The sequence below is a fragment of the Acartia tonsa genome, chromosome 13 (assembly GCF_053477335.1).
Source record: "Acartia tonsa isolate MP-2025a chromosome 13, ASM5347733v1, whole genome shotgun sequence".
Classification (NCBI taxonomy): domain Eukaryota; kingdom Metazoa; phylum Arthropoda; class Copepoda; order Calanoida; family Acartiidae; genus Acartia; species Acartia tonsa.
The window spans coordinates 44,324,781-44,341,295 of NC_137272.1; positions in this window are offsets into that span (position 1 = coordinate 44,324,781).

Consider the following 16,515-nt stretch of genomic DNA (forward strand, 5'->3'; position numbering starts at 1 on the left):
TCTTGTTATATTTGAAGGAAGTTACTCGTTAACCCACAAATGTCTGCGCTTTTTAAGATTTTGGATAAGGAAGACAGACTTAAATTTTGAAATTTATATTGAATGGCGTAAAACCTTCCAATTGGATAATCTTATTACATTTGTGCTGTTTTTAGGTTTGTTCAGGGAGGAAGTTAACATTACATTGTTGTAAATTACTCTGGTCCCCAAAGTTTTATAAACACACTATGGCTTATAAACTTTGGGTACTTTCATTGGTTGATTCTAAAACCATTAGTGTATACGCTTACCAACCAATAATTTTAATCTACTAAAGGAGTAATTTTGTATTTCATTCAATTTAATTTATTGTCTTATCCTTTAAAATCTATGGGTTTGAAATACGGGAAAAAGTAGTGGGTAGCAATTAGCAAATTAATCTCATAATTATTATTATTTAAAATCCATAAAAATTATGTAAGGGGTAAAATTTACATGGGTGGATGTTATTAACACCTACCCCATTATATTGTTCTTTTTTGTTGGAGGCTGGGTATTGCTAAAACCAATGAGTCGACTGATTAATAAAAACCAAGTGATTTAAACAATGGCATAAGCACCAACAAATAATTTTAGATATTTTCAAAAAATTTTGAAAATTTTTATTCTTGTTTTAAATACAAATTCTTTAAAGTCTAGATATACAATTTATAAAATTACAAAAATGCTGCAAAAACCTGAAAACTAGGTGGAATATCAAATTGTATACATACATAAATATCCAGAAAAAGTGAGGAGTAAATAATATTTTTTCTCAAAAGATTAGTTTCAGTTATATCTCCTTTTTTATTAGAAAATAGCAGAAAATCACTTATCATATAAAGGCTCTAAATTCAAAGGGGGTCAGGGAAAATATACTAAAACCATCCTGGTACCTATATGATGTTCCCCTTAAAAAACTAAATTGTTGAGTTGTAAGTAAGATCGTAACAAAATCGGGACAAATATAAAAACCTTGCCTGGCTATGTAATGATACCCCTCCCCTCTAAACATTTTTGATACACCTCCAATAATTTCACATTGCAACACTTTTTCATGATTACTTGTATATACCTTTTTCTTAATCTTAAATGAAAAATTACAAAAAGAGCCTTTTATTTACAAAATATACATAAAAGTTAATTTGTTTTTATATTTATCTTAAACAGTTGACGTTCTATTTGCACATATAACATATTACACACAATACAAACCTATTCCATTTTTGAAAATTTTTAAAAGAAATTTGTCTTTTTAAAACAACCAAGCTGATTTGATAATATGCAGAAGACATTGCACTAAAATTTAAAGTTGGATTTCAATTGTAATTTACTTTTTTGGAAATAGTTTGGAATGGTACTGTTAAATGTTTTATTTTTGTAGGTCCAATGATAAAATTTAACATACATTTAACAATTATGACATCATACTGGCCTACCATTGGTCAATTATTATTATTCTGGCCTACTATTGGTAATTTAGTCTAAGTTTTGGCCTATAATTTTTATTGTATTACAAAATTTGTTATAAGCACTATAAAGAGCTTTAGCAAATGCATATAATTAAATCTTCTAACAGACTTTTCATATTATTATAGAATATCTGTTAAAAAAAGGTAAGTACAAAGTTTGATAATATTCAAGCAATATAATACATATTTTGTAAAAAAATGCAAAAAATTGTAGGTGTGTGTGGGTTTAGAATTTAAAAAAAATGGGTAGATATAAAGGTAGCATTATAGTTTAAGGCCAAGGATGACATGTAACCGCAACCAGGGCTCTACTTGTAGTACATCTGCGCATCATTGGGGAGGTGATTGGTTCAAATCTCAGCTTAACACCGTGTCATAACTAAAAATGTTAAAATTATTCCTACTGCTGCTATGTTAGGTGCAAAACATTAATAGTTAGATTAGGGGGAATGCCTTATCCTAAAACAGCTGCAACTAATAAAACTCCCCTTGGTTATCATGGGTTTGAGTGTCATGGACAGCAGTATGAGGTAAGTAGAACTTTACTTTCAACATGGATATTATAACCTCTTGAGGTTTTAAGAGGGATGGAAGTTAACCCACTAACCTTAAATAATGGGTTAGGGAGGAAGTAAATTTACCTATTAAAAGCTTCATTGAATTGGAGAGCCATGTCAGTTCAGTTATTAGCAAAATCCTAAATGACATAAAACATCAAGGTTATGAGCAAATATTTTAAAATTATGCCTGGAATTAAAGTGAACAGTATTATTCTTATAATAGGATCTCTGTCTTTGTGTCTATATGTCTGTGTGAGTACCAAAGAATTTTACTTACCATTTAACTTATATGGTTTTCCTTTACAGGGTAGCCTCTCCTAGGTCCTAGGAAGGTTTATAATTATCATCACCACCCTCCCAAGAGAAATCACATCTAGAAAAAGATTAACCCCCATAAAAAAATTCTTAACTTTCTCTTTAAAACTACACTGAAAGTGGAAGGTAATCGACTTCACTCCCTCCCCCCCCCACCATAGATACCTCTAGGAGTGTATACGCTAGTTATCAAATATTTCAAAATTTGCAAATTTTTTACTTGCTTAGAAATACCCATAACTTTTGATTTTAATAAAACACAATCGTCCCAACTGGACGGATGAATGGAGAGAATTTAGATTAGAAAGAAAAGGGTTTCATTTCAGGGATTTAAAGGGATAAGACAATGGCCGATAAATTGTTATACATCCCTAATAATGACACTCAAAATTACCCCTTCTGTAGATTAAAATTTGTGGTTGAAACGTATAAACACTCAAATTAATGAGCTAATCAATCAAAATTCAATAAGTCCCCAAAGGAAAACGTTATTATAAAACTTTGGGGTCAAGTGTAATAAACAGCCCATTGTACCCTCTGTCTGAGCAAATCTACTTCAAAAGATGCATACGTCTTGATTGATTCTGTTAAGGATAAACATATCTAGAGGGTGGATGGACAATATACAACATGATGACAACATCCATAAGTAGCTAAGCTGAAGCATAAAACAATCATGGATGGACAAACGGACAAAGTCAGTTAAAAAGCAGATGTTAATTAACATAATTGGTCTGAAACTACATATGTCTACAAACTTTTCAACCAATAATTTTAGTAATTTTGGTTGTATGTACATCAATTTATCGTTCATGTTCTTATCCCTTAAGATCACTGCTTTCTTATGGTCCTGTAAGGGTTTAATATATGCTTCTGATTGCCTTTTTTGTTAGGGGAATAGTTCTAAATCTAACTAATTAGGCAGAGAGAAAGGGGAAAATGGGCTTTTTATTACACTAGTCCCCAAAGTCTCATCATAACGTTTTCTTATTCATTACCGTAACAACTTTGGGGACTATAGTGGATTTTGATTGATTGATTCATTAAATTGAGTGTTCAAACGTTTCAACCACTAACTTTAATCTGCAGAAGGTGTAATTTTGTGTATCATCATTGGGGATGTACATTAATTTGTCGGCCATTGTCTTATCTCTTTAGAACCCTGTTAATTAGGTCTTAAACTGTTTTTAAACTATTTTTAAAAGGTATATTAAAAATATACTTTGACATCTGTAGAATCATACTGCAAAGCCAAAAATGAGAACAATTGCCCACGTCAATTTTTATTAGGATTTTAAAGTTTATTTTTTACTATGGATTAAATAATTTTTACTGAATCGTGATGTTTCTTCCCTTTGTAGGTAAAATACTCAGCTTTTAGAGTGTCTTGCTTCGTAAATATTGTATGCTAGTATACAGTAAAGTTAGGTCTTTTGATTTTATCTATCAATACTAATTAAAAATTAATTCTTTACAATATATCAATGAATTAACATAAAAATGTTTCATGTTTATTATACATTAAAACACATAAAAATTGGCTGTAAAGGGTTAAATAAATTAAGATGACAACAAATGTTTATGCAATACAACAAATTTATTTTTGTCACATATACAAATATGATATAAAATAAGATTATTCAAACATTTTTTAAAAATATTTTTAAAAAGTATGTATCTTTTATGAGTAGGGTTTTCATTCTTTTCATTTTTATTAAATAAAATTATTTAACTACGTTAGAAATAAGTCACTTTGTGAAAACACTCTTTCGGAAATTCTAATTTCTAATTGGTTTAAATTCAGCATTATGTTTTTTATTGTATTATGTCAGATTTTTCAATGAAATTAATTGTTTTAGAAAAAAAATTATTTCCATTGAACAAAGTAATGTTTTTTTTATTGTATCAGTATAAAGTGAATTATATAAAATTGTTCACTAAGTTACAATATTACACGAAGTAAAAAAAGACCCTTTGATCTGGTAAAAATGACCAGAGCAACCGTAAAAATTAATTTTTAAATCCCCCAAAAAAAGTTTATTGGGGACTTAATTCAAATTTGGGCTCTGCAGTCTGATTCTATAGGTGTCCTAGTATATTTTTGACCCCCCATTCAAAAATAGTTTAAAAACAGTTTAATATAAGAAAAATATTTAGGTTATATTTTGTTATGTGCAATTTTATTTATACACATCCATAAGGGCATAATAATAACCAAATCAAAAAGGGTTTTGTATATTCTTCAAGGGATCTTAAGGGATAAGACATTCATTAAAATAAAGTAACATGATCTCTGTCTGTTTGTCTGTACTGAAGATCTCGCTAACCGCTGAACAAATATGGCTCTCCTTTACAATGTAGCTTATCCTGGGAAGGTTTGTGGCTATTTTGTGGAACAGTACCACCATCTTCCTAATAAAAATAAAGGTATAATAAAAGAGCCTAAAGTTTTTAATCCATCAAATGCGTTTATAAGACTTTAGGAATACGAAAAAATTGCAGTCAAAAGATTAAAAGTAATATGGTATCATAGTCCAAACAATAGAAAACAAGAATTTGGCTTGGCTCGTCATATCCCATTTAACACAACATAATATTTTCCTTTCTTTAAAACTGTGTATATGTCCAGAGAGAGAGGGGGGACACTGGGCTGTTTATTACACTAGTCCCAAAAGTTTTATGAAAATATTTTCTTATTCGTTGGCTTTATGGGGACTTTAGTGAATTTTGATTGGTTGTAATATTAAGTTGAGTGTTCAAAATAATTTCAATCTAATGAAAGAGTAATTCTATGTATCATTTTTGGGGATGTACATAAATTTATCAGCCATTGTCTTATCCCTTTACAAGTTTACATCCCTGTTGAAGACGAATGGTAAGTAGTAAAATTGAATAACTTTAGCATTACCGATAGTCCTACAGACAGAAAGAGTAACAGACAGAATGAAAGACAGACACACAGACATTATTTGATCGAGTAGCTTCGCCCCGAATAAATGGGAAAAATCTGAGAATGCACTAAATAGAACAGCAAAACTTTTTGGGGTATTTTTTCATTACAGTAAAGTAGTTTTGATAAAAACAGGGATTTTAATGAATATTGCACGATGAAATGACATACGTTTCTAATTTTGATTAACAATAAAATTATTTTGTAGATTAGATTTATTGGTTGAAAAGATTGAACCAACTAGTTAGAATCCAAACAATCAAAAAATAAACAATAAAAGTACCCGAAGCATAAAAAAAACTTTTCAAAATTTCAACTAGTTTGTGTAAACCTAAAAGTTTTGAAAAGTAACTTTTTGTAAAGAATGTATAAAACAAATATGGAAAATATTTCTAATTTAAACTTTATTAATATACTTTATATACATAATTTAAACATGTATTGTACATAAGAAAAATATATCCTTATAATAAAGTAACAGGATGTCGATCTGTCTATCTGTTTCTTTATTTGTACCTAAGGATCTCGCTTGGGACCTTGGAAAGTTTATAACAATTTTTGGGGAGGGTATGTGACCCTTTCATGAAAAATCGCCCCTTGAAATAAATTCACTCCCACCCCCCAAAAAAATTTTATTTTTTAAAAACTGAAATTAAATTCCTCCAAAAAAAACGAATAGATAAATAACCCCCACCCCCCCCCCCCAATTTTTTTTCTTTTTCCTTTTTAAATCTAAAATATAATAATTGGTTATCGAATACAAATCCCCCCTCCTCAGGGGGGGGGGGGGTTGTAGCCGCTATATCCTATAATATAGAGTAGTAGGGTTTATTTGGGCTGAAGCTAAAGATATCAAGAACTACTGAACTTATTGAGTCCTCCTTTTTAGGGAAGCTTAACATAGGTCCTGAGATGGTTTTAGGCTATTACATTTTAGATTTAAGTCTTGGGATGGCACAGCTGCTAGTAACTACAAAACAATAATGCCAACTTCTTAGTTAGGTAGCATTTAAAAGGAATTAACAAACTAAGTTTGTAATTGATAGGACAATTTTAACATTCTAAAAGCAATTATATAAACTCTCCATTATAAACGAAAAGACCCGAGCCTAAATGAAGAAATACTTCACTTTTAATAATTTGAAAGTTCTAGGAAATAAATAAGTATGATAACATCCATAAAATTAAGCTCTGAAACGGAAGGACAAACGAACATTAACGCAACTCTTGTAGATTGTCAGAACTAAAAAAGCAGAATAATAAATATACAAGTAAAAATCAAATAGTAAGTAAATTTGATAACTGTGCTGAAATATAGGCTACTATTTAACCCTTTACAGTCGGGCCCCTTGCCGCACCTTAATCTCAGTTCCTATTAGAGCTAGAGGGCTAAATTTGTTTGTGCAAGTCCTCTATTTGATAATGAATTTCAGACCTTTTATAAGTCTAAGTCAATTTTCGCTTTCTTCACCTTTTTATCTAACAACCTTTCTTTTTAGGTCTTTTTTTACTTAAAAATTTCAAACGGGTGTAATTTTCTTATTTTTGAAGCTAGAAGAACAATTTTTTTCCAGAAAATGTTTATCTTTATGTAAATTTTACATTAGAAATATCAAAATATAAATTTTAGCGGCCGCAGCTGTACTTGGCAGTTGCCAGCCGCCGCAGTCGGTGGTCGGCGGGAAAACGGCGGCGGGTCTTTATGAAATTTTAATACGTTATGTAGACATGTAAGAAAAGCTTAAGCTTAAAGTCTCTAAGTCAAATTTTGCGGCCACAGGAGCCTTTTAAAGATTTCTTAAGACCTGGAAGATCAGGACCTGCAGGATCATACCTGGAATCTGAAAGTGACTTGAACACCTGTATTTCATATAAGGATGTACAACTAGAGGATATTTTAGTATTTTGATATGATAAAATGCTTTGTTTTAGTCAAAAAAATATTTTTGCTCTTTACCTGGATAACCCTGCCAGGTTTGCTGGCATCCTGTGCCCGCCAGGATGAAGATATTAAAAAAATTCTAACTCTCATTTATGTGTCATACCCATACTTTAAAAGTCACGCATTTTGGGCTCTTTATCTTTCACACACAGAAAATGAGATAGAAAAAACCGGAGGGGGGGGGGGTAGATATACCACACTTTTCTGGGATCTTGCCAGATCAAGTATCAACTGTGGGGAATACCAAAGGATGACTCCATGCAAAATTTGAGCCGGATCCGGCCAAAACCGGCCGGGATTTTTATAAAAATCCGTTTTTTTCCGGTTTTTAGGGGGTATCTGTAAATCAAGCCCCCTCCTGGGTACGCCCCAATGATGATTTTTGCTTTAAGGTCTGATCTGAATTCCTCAACACTGGATATGACCCCTAGAGTTGAAAAAATGGTTAAAATCCGGTCTTTTGACCGGTTTCCGGCCATTTCCGGCCCAAAAAAAAAATTTTAAAAATAAAAATTTCATCTAAAATTTAAAAAAAAATGCTTTAAATTACATTTTTCATTAATAATTTTTCAAAAACCAAAAACCTTAGGTAATGAAGATAATTTTAGCAACTTAAAATGTGAAAAAAGGTTGAAAATTGACAATCTTGTGTCAATTTGAAAAATGTTGGTAAATCTTAAAAATTTGACGGATTTATACATTCATTAGAATTTAGGTTGACTATGGTCTTTAAGACACGCCATATCCAATAAAATTGCAATGAGAAGGTCTAAATGTTTTTCTGAACCAAAATTCTACATACCCTGGCGGTTCCAGGGATATATCATTAAGGCCGTACGGCTGGCCAGAAAGCTTTTAACAGGTGGCCGACTAAAAGCCGGATTTGATAGTTATCAACCGTAAAAAGTAGTGATTTTCATTTTTTTGGCCAAAACTCATGCAGGGAGTTGTTTTTTGGGATTGACACACAAAAGCAAGTTTGTACAACTTTTTGGGGCGGACATTTCTTTACTTGCGCATTATCCGCCACAGGTGAACCGTATGGCCGTTATTTGCCGCCAAAATCGCGATTTTCGGCGATTTTGCCGTTCACGAGGTTTTAACGACCATTTTTGAGGGGAAGGAGTCATCCAATCAATATAACTCTGAAATACTTTTCATTTGCAAATTAAATTGGCTACATTTCATGTAAAGTAAATTTTTTTGTGCGTCCAACCGTTTTTGTTCCAGTTGAAATTTAAAAACTATATCTTTTTAATTATAATTATTTTTTTCTTGTAATTTTAAAACTAATTAAACACTAATTGTAAGTACATCATAATTTTGATAATTAATTGCACATTTCAATCACTGATATTTACTACTTGGTAATTTTTAATTTATCTTTTAATTATCTGATTAATCTATAATGATTATTACTTTGTAAATCTGTATTCTTATTATTCATCTCTAGCAATTATTTATAAACTAAAAAGTAATAAAAATTACTATAATATATGTATTAGGTTAGGTAGTTCAATTGATAATCAAATAAAGTAATTTAGAAATGGTGATAGTTACTACATTAGAAAAAAAAATTATAACAATATGAATAAGTATTGATCAATTAGTAATAGGATATTTTATATGATTAATAATGATAAAATCATAAATAATAAGTAATAAAAAGATGATAATTAATATGAGTTATTATTGATAGATTTAAAATAAGTTATGTAATATAATTTATTGATTGATTTGTAATAGGTTATATTATATGATAATTAATACTTATAATACTATAACTAAATAATAATAATAAGATAATCATAATTATTATGCATAAATATGGTAAGATAATATAATTCATAATTATAGTGTTATAATCAATAATAAGATAATTTGGAGCCTGCGTCTTAAAAAATTATTTCACCCAAACTTGTTTCTTGTGGGGGGGAAATACATTTCATGGGGTTGGTGAAATTAGTAATTGTTTTTCTTTTTTTAAAATTTCAACTGGAACAAAAACGGTTGGACGCACAAAAAAATTTACTTCACATGAAATGTAGCCAATTTAATTTGCAAATGAAAAGTATTTCAGAGCTATCTTGATTGGATGACTCCTTCCCCTCAAAAATGGTCGTTAAAACCTCGTGAAAGGCAAAATCGCCAAAAATTGCGATTTCGGCGACGAATAACGGCCAAACGGTCCGCCAGAGGTGAATGATACGTAAGTAAAGAAATGTCCGCCTCAAAAAGTTGAACATTAATGAAGAAGTGTTCTAAGTCGCTAAATCGGCTCCGTCATCACTAAAGGGGCAAAAAACCAAGATTTTTTGAAAAATCGTCAAAAATCGTGCCTTTGGCGGCGCGTATCGGCCAAACGGTTCACCCGTGGCAGATAATGCATATGTAAAAAAAAGTCTGCCCCATAAAGTTGTACAAACTTGCTTTTGTGTGTCAATCCCAAAAAACAACTCCCTGCATGAGTTTTGGCCAAAAAAACAAAAAATCGCTACTTTTTACGGTTGATAACTATCAAATCCGGCTTTTAGTCGGCCACCTGTTAAAAGCTTTCTGGCCAGCCGTACGGCCTTAATGATATATCCCTGGAACCGCCAGGGTATGTAGAATTTTGGTTCAGAAAAACATTTAGACCTTCTCATTGCAATTTTATTGGATATGGGGTGTCTTAAAGACCATAGTCAACCTAAATTGTAATGTATGTATAAATCCGTCAAATTTTTAAGATTTACCAACATTTTTCAAATTGACACAAGATTGTCAATTTTCAACCTTTTTTCACATTTTAAGTTGCTAAAATTATCTTCATTACCTAAGGTTTTTGGTTTTTGAAAAGTTATTAATGAAAAATGTAATTTTAAGCATTTTTTTTTAAATTTTAGATGAAATTTTGATTAAAAAATTTTTTTTTTTGGGCCGGAAATGGCCGGAAACCGGTCAAAAGACCGGATTTTAACCATTTTTTCAACTCTAGGGGTCATATCCAGTGTTGAGGAATTCAGATCAGACCTTAAAGCAAAAATCATCATTGGGGCGTACCCAGGAGGGGGCTTGATTTACAGATACCCCCTAAAAACCGGAAAAAACCGGATTTTTATAAAAATCCCGGCCGGTTTTGGCCGGATCCGGCTCAAATTTTGCATGGAGTCATCCTTTGGTATTCCCCACAGTTGATACTTGATCTGGCAAGATCCCAGAAAAGTGTGGTATATCTAGGGGGGGGGCGTTCAACGCCCCCCCGACCGTTAAGGGTTAAGGAAATTTTTATGACTTGAATAATAAAAATGCTTCGTATATATTATTGTACCTTGTTGTAATAGGAATCAGTATTCTAAAAATCAGAGGAAAAGAATAATTATAACACTTAAATTGTTGTTAAAAATTTTAAAAGGCCACATGTTTTGTATGGGCGTACGGACTTTCGGGTAAAGAATACAGAGTTGCTACGCTTTCTAAATTGTACCTAACTGTTACAGAAATAATAATGCAAAATTTGAAAGTAATTAGACTATTCTGATCAAAAAGAGCTAAACGTTGAACGAAAAAAAGCTAATTGTCCCGGACGTATGGACAGGCCGACCCTACTTATAGAAAGGCTTCGCTTTTAATACAAAATTTAAAAAGTCGCTCGAACCCTTCCTAAACAAACAAAGGCAAAAACTCGTATGAGGAAAAAGTTTAATTTCAATATGTAAAATAAAACTGTGTGTTTTTTTTCTGTGAAAGTTTTGGGATAAACGGTTTGGAAAATTAAGCATTCAGATTTAACCTTTAATGCTCAATAGCATAGGAATCTTAATACAACAACAAAAAGATTTAATAATATTTTTTTAATACTGCATAAAAGACACATAGACGAACAATGTAAAATATAGAGAAGAGTAAAAGCTGATAGGATGTGAAAATCATTCCGAAAAAAAGCTTAAAAACTTTGAGTACTTTAGCTAAAATTTGATTGGTTGGATTAAACTAACAGTGATTAAACATTTCAACCATTTATAAGGGCTGTACATTTTTACCAATCTGTTTATTTCTGAAAAAGTTGTGAGACCTAAATAGTTGTGTCCATGTGACAGCCATACTTATTATACAAAACAACATAACAAGGATGACAACATCCATAAAAGCGAAGCTCTGAAATGGTAGGGCGAATGAACATTAACACTTGTAGAGTGTCAGACCTGAATAAAGAGAATATAAATATATAAGTTTAAACTAATTTTTTAGTATGTTTGTTGCAATAATACAGGTTACTGTTTAAGGACATACTTACATTTTTAGCACTTGATTATAGAGATGCTTCGCTTATACCATTATACTTTGTTGTCTTAAAGCGGTTGGTAAAAAGCCTAAAAATCAGTATGATTTAAATGGATGTAACGACTTTCTGGTGACGTTTTCTAAATCATACCTGACCACTACAAGAATCAACATAGCAAGTTTGAAATCCATATTCGATATGATAATTTTATATGTCTAAATTAACGAAAAGAACTAACCGTTACGGACGGACGGACTGAAACTAGTTACAACAAAGCTTCACTTTTAAAAAACATACAGAGTTGCCATACAATATTACCATAACTTAGTCTACATATGACAGCCATAGTTATGAGACAAAACAACATAAAAACATACAGAGTTTCATTGTCAATTTTTTGTTTGTTTTATACTTCCTTACCCCCCTCCCCCCCCCCCCCAAAAAAAAGTTATATACCTTATCTGGACGTACAAGAAGCTTCACTGTAAAGAAAAACCATAATGGTTCAGCGGTTAACTAGATTTAAAGCTACAAGCTGACAGACAAGCATTTTCCTACTTTTATTTATAGCTTATGCTTCTTTCCTAACTAATACATTGTTTAAAACTAAGGAAGGAGGGTAGGAAAAACATTCTAAGACTTAAATTTAAAAGTAAAATAGCCTTAAACCATTCCGGATAATATGTGAGGTTTTCCTTATAATGGGAGAACTCTATCAGTGGTTAATGTGATCTGAAAGGACATGCAAAAAACCGTCCTCCTTTGTATAATAAGATTTGAAATTGATAAAGAATAAGTTAAAATTTTCATATTAGACTTTAAAGTAAAATACTAGAGGGGAATGGGGTTAAAAAACTGTATGTCCAAACCCCGAGGACCCAGTGCCGACTTCCAATTAGGTCTTTGAAAATTAACCATTAATATTAAGACATCCAAGTTGCTACAAAAGAGCAAAAAGCAATTTGCTAGCAGACGAAAAAGGACCATAGGTGTCTGCTTATACATCTATATTTATAGATTTATTTATTAAAAATTGAAAGTTTTTTTTGTGCTGTTTATTATCTTTAATTTTTTGTATTGACGTTACAAAACATATTCTATTCTTTTTTTTTAAGCCGGGGTTTTAATTTTGTTACCGTACAATTTACTTATATTTTAAGCGTGAAATACGCAGGCATTTAGTGATAGGAGAATGGATTAAAATACCTAACATCGTACGTAAGGGCGTGATTCTCTTTGGATTTTTAAGTGATCATCTAGCGAATCTAGAGAATCATCCGTTTATAATGGGATATGTTGCAATACAAGGGTATAAGGTAAAGTAACATCCACATTTTTCCCCGCAGTTTTCTACAAGCGAGGAATGGATCAAGGTGAAGCTGAAGGACCCAAGCCTAAAGCAACACCTCGCCCCCAAGAGGTATTTCCAGGTAAAGTAACATCCAACAGACAACCAACCCTTTAATTCCACGCACTTTGCCTGAGAAGTCTTAACTGTGCATATTAATGAGTTGCGATTGTTTATGGACCAAGACATTCCCCCTTCTCTAACTATTTAAGTCGCGCACCTTACATAGTAGCTTAGTTGTCGGCAGGGGCGTCCAAGCTTTTTTATTTGGGGGGGGGGGGGTATAATTTTGAAAATCCAAATCCCCCCTTGGACGTCTATGGTAGTCGGACAGGAAAGAGACATTAATCTACTTTTCCCAAATATATTTTAGCTATATTTAAGACTAGCGGCTACGCACCCTAGAAGCCTCTAGGGGCACTTAAGGTAGGAGGGGGAAAAGTCTACCTCATCCCATTTTAAATTCAAATTTCAAAAGAGTAAAAAAATATTTTTCTGGGGGGAGGGGGGTGAAGATACCCTCCCAAAAATAGTTTAAAACCTTCCCAGGACCTAAAAGAAGCTTTACTGTAAAGGAGAACAATATCGGTTCAGCGGTTAGCGATATCCTTCGGGACAGACAAAAAACTCTTACTACTTTATATAATAGGATAAATAATAAATTTAAAAGCTATGCTTTTCTATAATTATGGATAATTTCAGCTTGTTAGAATTGTCCTATCTATTTTAAACTAAGCATGTTTATAGTCGAAAGAACTTATGGAACGAAAATAAACTTTCTTGGTTAGTTTTTTCATACAATGCATTTTTTTTTTACAGCTGAAACTTATAATTTTAAGATTAGAATCAAATAAAGTTTATTATAATCTCTGTGAGTCCTCAAGCGTTTTGTTCTATCTTTCCTAGTGTGGCCTCGAAACTGATTAATATCCGCTGGATTAGAACAGGCTCTTAGTTATACTGAAAAATCATGTATAGGCATAGCATCGTATTACAAACAATTTTCAAAATACAAATAATAAGATTATTCGGCCGTGCTTTGGCAGGTCAGGGCTAACAAAACTGGCTTTAATCTTATTATTTTTCATATTAATATCCTCGGAAAACTGTCCATGTCAGGGATCTAAAGAAATGAGACAATAACCCCAGCCATTCTTTTTATCATTCTATTCCCATTATATGAATTTTTCTCAAGTATAAAACCTTCAATTAGAACATGACATAGCTTGTGAGTGTATTAAAAACCTTACCTTTTATAACTTAAAATTTTGAAAGTATAATAAAAAACACCTAAGATATGGAGAACAATCACCGGCGACCTAAAGGGATAAGACAATGGCCGATAAATTGGTGTACATCACCAATGATGATTCACAAAATTACCCCTTTCTGTATATTAAATTTAGTGATTGAAACATATAAACATTAGGCACTCTCCCAACCCCTCTTTTGCACGCCTCTCTTTAAAGCCATGTATTTAAAATGCATAGAAAAGAATGAAAAATATTTTTTAAAATGTTTCATGAAAATAAATTAAAATTGCATTACATATTCACATTTTTATTACAAATATGACTGGAATATGGTTAGTTAGGACAATGATAGTAAGTTAGGACTATACATATTCATATTTTTATTACAAATATGGCTGGAAATATGGTTAGTTAGGACAATGATAGTAAGTTAGGACTATACATATTCATATTATTATTACAAATATGGCTGGACTATGGTTAGTTAGGACAATGATAGTAAGTTAGGACTATACAAATTCATATTTTTATTACAAATATGGCTGGACTATGGTTAGTTAGGACAATGAAAGTAAGTTAGGACTATACATATTCATATTATTATTACAAATATGGCTGGACTATGGTTAGTTAGGACAATGAAAGTAAGTTAGGACTATACATATTCATATTATTATTACAAATATGGCTGGAAATATGGTTAGTTAGGACAATGAAAGTAAGTTAGGACTATACATATTCACATTTTTATTACAAATATGGCTGGATTATGGACATTTAGGAATTTGCATGGTGATTCCTGAAGTAGTTAGTTACAATTTCGTACAAATACAAGACAAATTTTGATATAATTATCCGATTGATCTGATTTTTTGAAATACTGATTCATATTAAAACAAAGTACAATGTTCTGAGCGAAGCATCATTATAATCAAGTCCTAAAATTATAAGTGTGTCTATAAACATTACCACTTATTTATAAGTTTTTCAACAAATATACTTACGATTTTGTTTAGACTTATACATTAATTTTCTGCTTTTTAGTTCTGACAATGTACAAGTGTTGATGTTTGTTTGTTCCTTTCGTGGCAACGCTCCTTAAGGGACGTTTCTTCATTTTTTCATAGTAGCTTTTCTCCTTTTTCTAGCCCCTGCGGGGCAAATTGCCTAACCCAATATAACCTAACTTAACCTAACATAACCTATCAAAAGCCATTTTAAAAAATACGACGAATCGCCCCTTAAGGGCCGTTGCCACGAAAAGGACTATTCCCTAATCCTTTATATTTATTTGAATTTTCCTAAGACACCAACACTTGATTATTATAGTTATTTGTTTATATTAATCAAGTGGATATATAATTAGGTATATTACTTTGACGCCTTCATTAGGAATGGATGGATAGGTAAATGGCAGAAAATACAGAGAGAGAGAGGACAATTGGCTGTTAGTCACCAAAGTCCTATTATAACGTTTTCTTATTTATTGACTAAAAAACTTTGGGGACTTTAGTGGATTTTGATATGTTGCTTCATTAGGTTGAGTGTTTAAACGTTTGAACCAATAATTTTAATCTACAGAAGGGGGGAATTTTGAGTATCATCATTGGGAATGTACATCAATTTATCTATCATTGTCATATCCCTTTAGATCCTTGGTATTTACATAATATTTACGTTTTCCTTTGTCCCTTAATATTAATGTGAAATTTTTAACTTTCATGTAATTATATATTTTTTGATTTTTTTATGCAAAAGGGTAAATACCTTAATTTAATATTAAAACAAGGATAAAAACATCCATAAAGCGAAGCTCTCAAACGAACATTGACACTTAACCCTTACAGATCGTGCCCAAATTCTCACCTTATCAGATCGGAGGGGATGGGGGGGGGGGGGCTCTAAGAGCCCCCTCTATCTCGGCTCCTGCTACAGATAAAGACGTAATTTTTTTTTTCTGGTGGTTCATGTGTATTTTTAGAGAAAATTACTTTTTCTAGTCATAGCGGTCAGACGCTAAATTTTAAAACAGCTGTAGAGCGGCCAATTTTGCAGCTAGGATAACCAAATTTTAGGACAAACTTTTATTTTTCATAACAAAAAAATTACTCTTTCTGATCATCGCCGAAAAACGGCAAATAACGGAAACCGCCATTTTCGACGGTTATGGCGGTAAAACGGCGGTTGGCGGCGCCAATTAATATTTTTATCTGTTTATTGTTGCTCAAGGATTTACAAAACAAAATTATAGGTATCTAGCTGTAATAGAAGCCATGATATTTATGATATACGTATATAGTAAAAGCCGGACAAAAAACCGGTCATAAAGACGGTCAAGGAGCGGTCAAACGGTCATAACACCACTTTTCTCAGAAGGTCATTGATATCTAAGT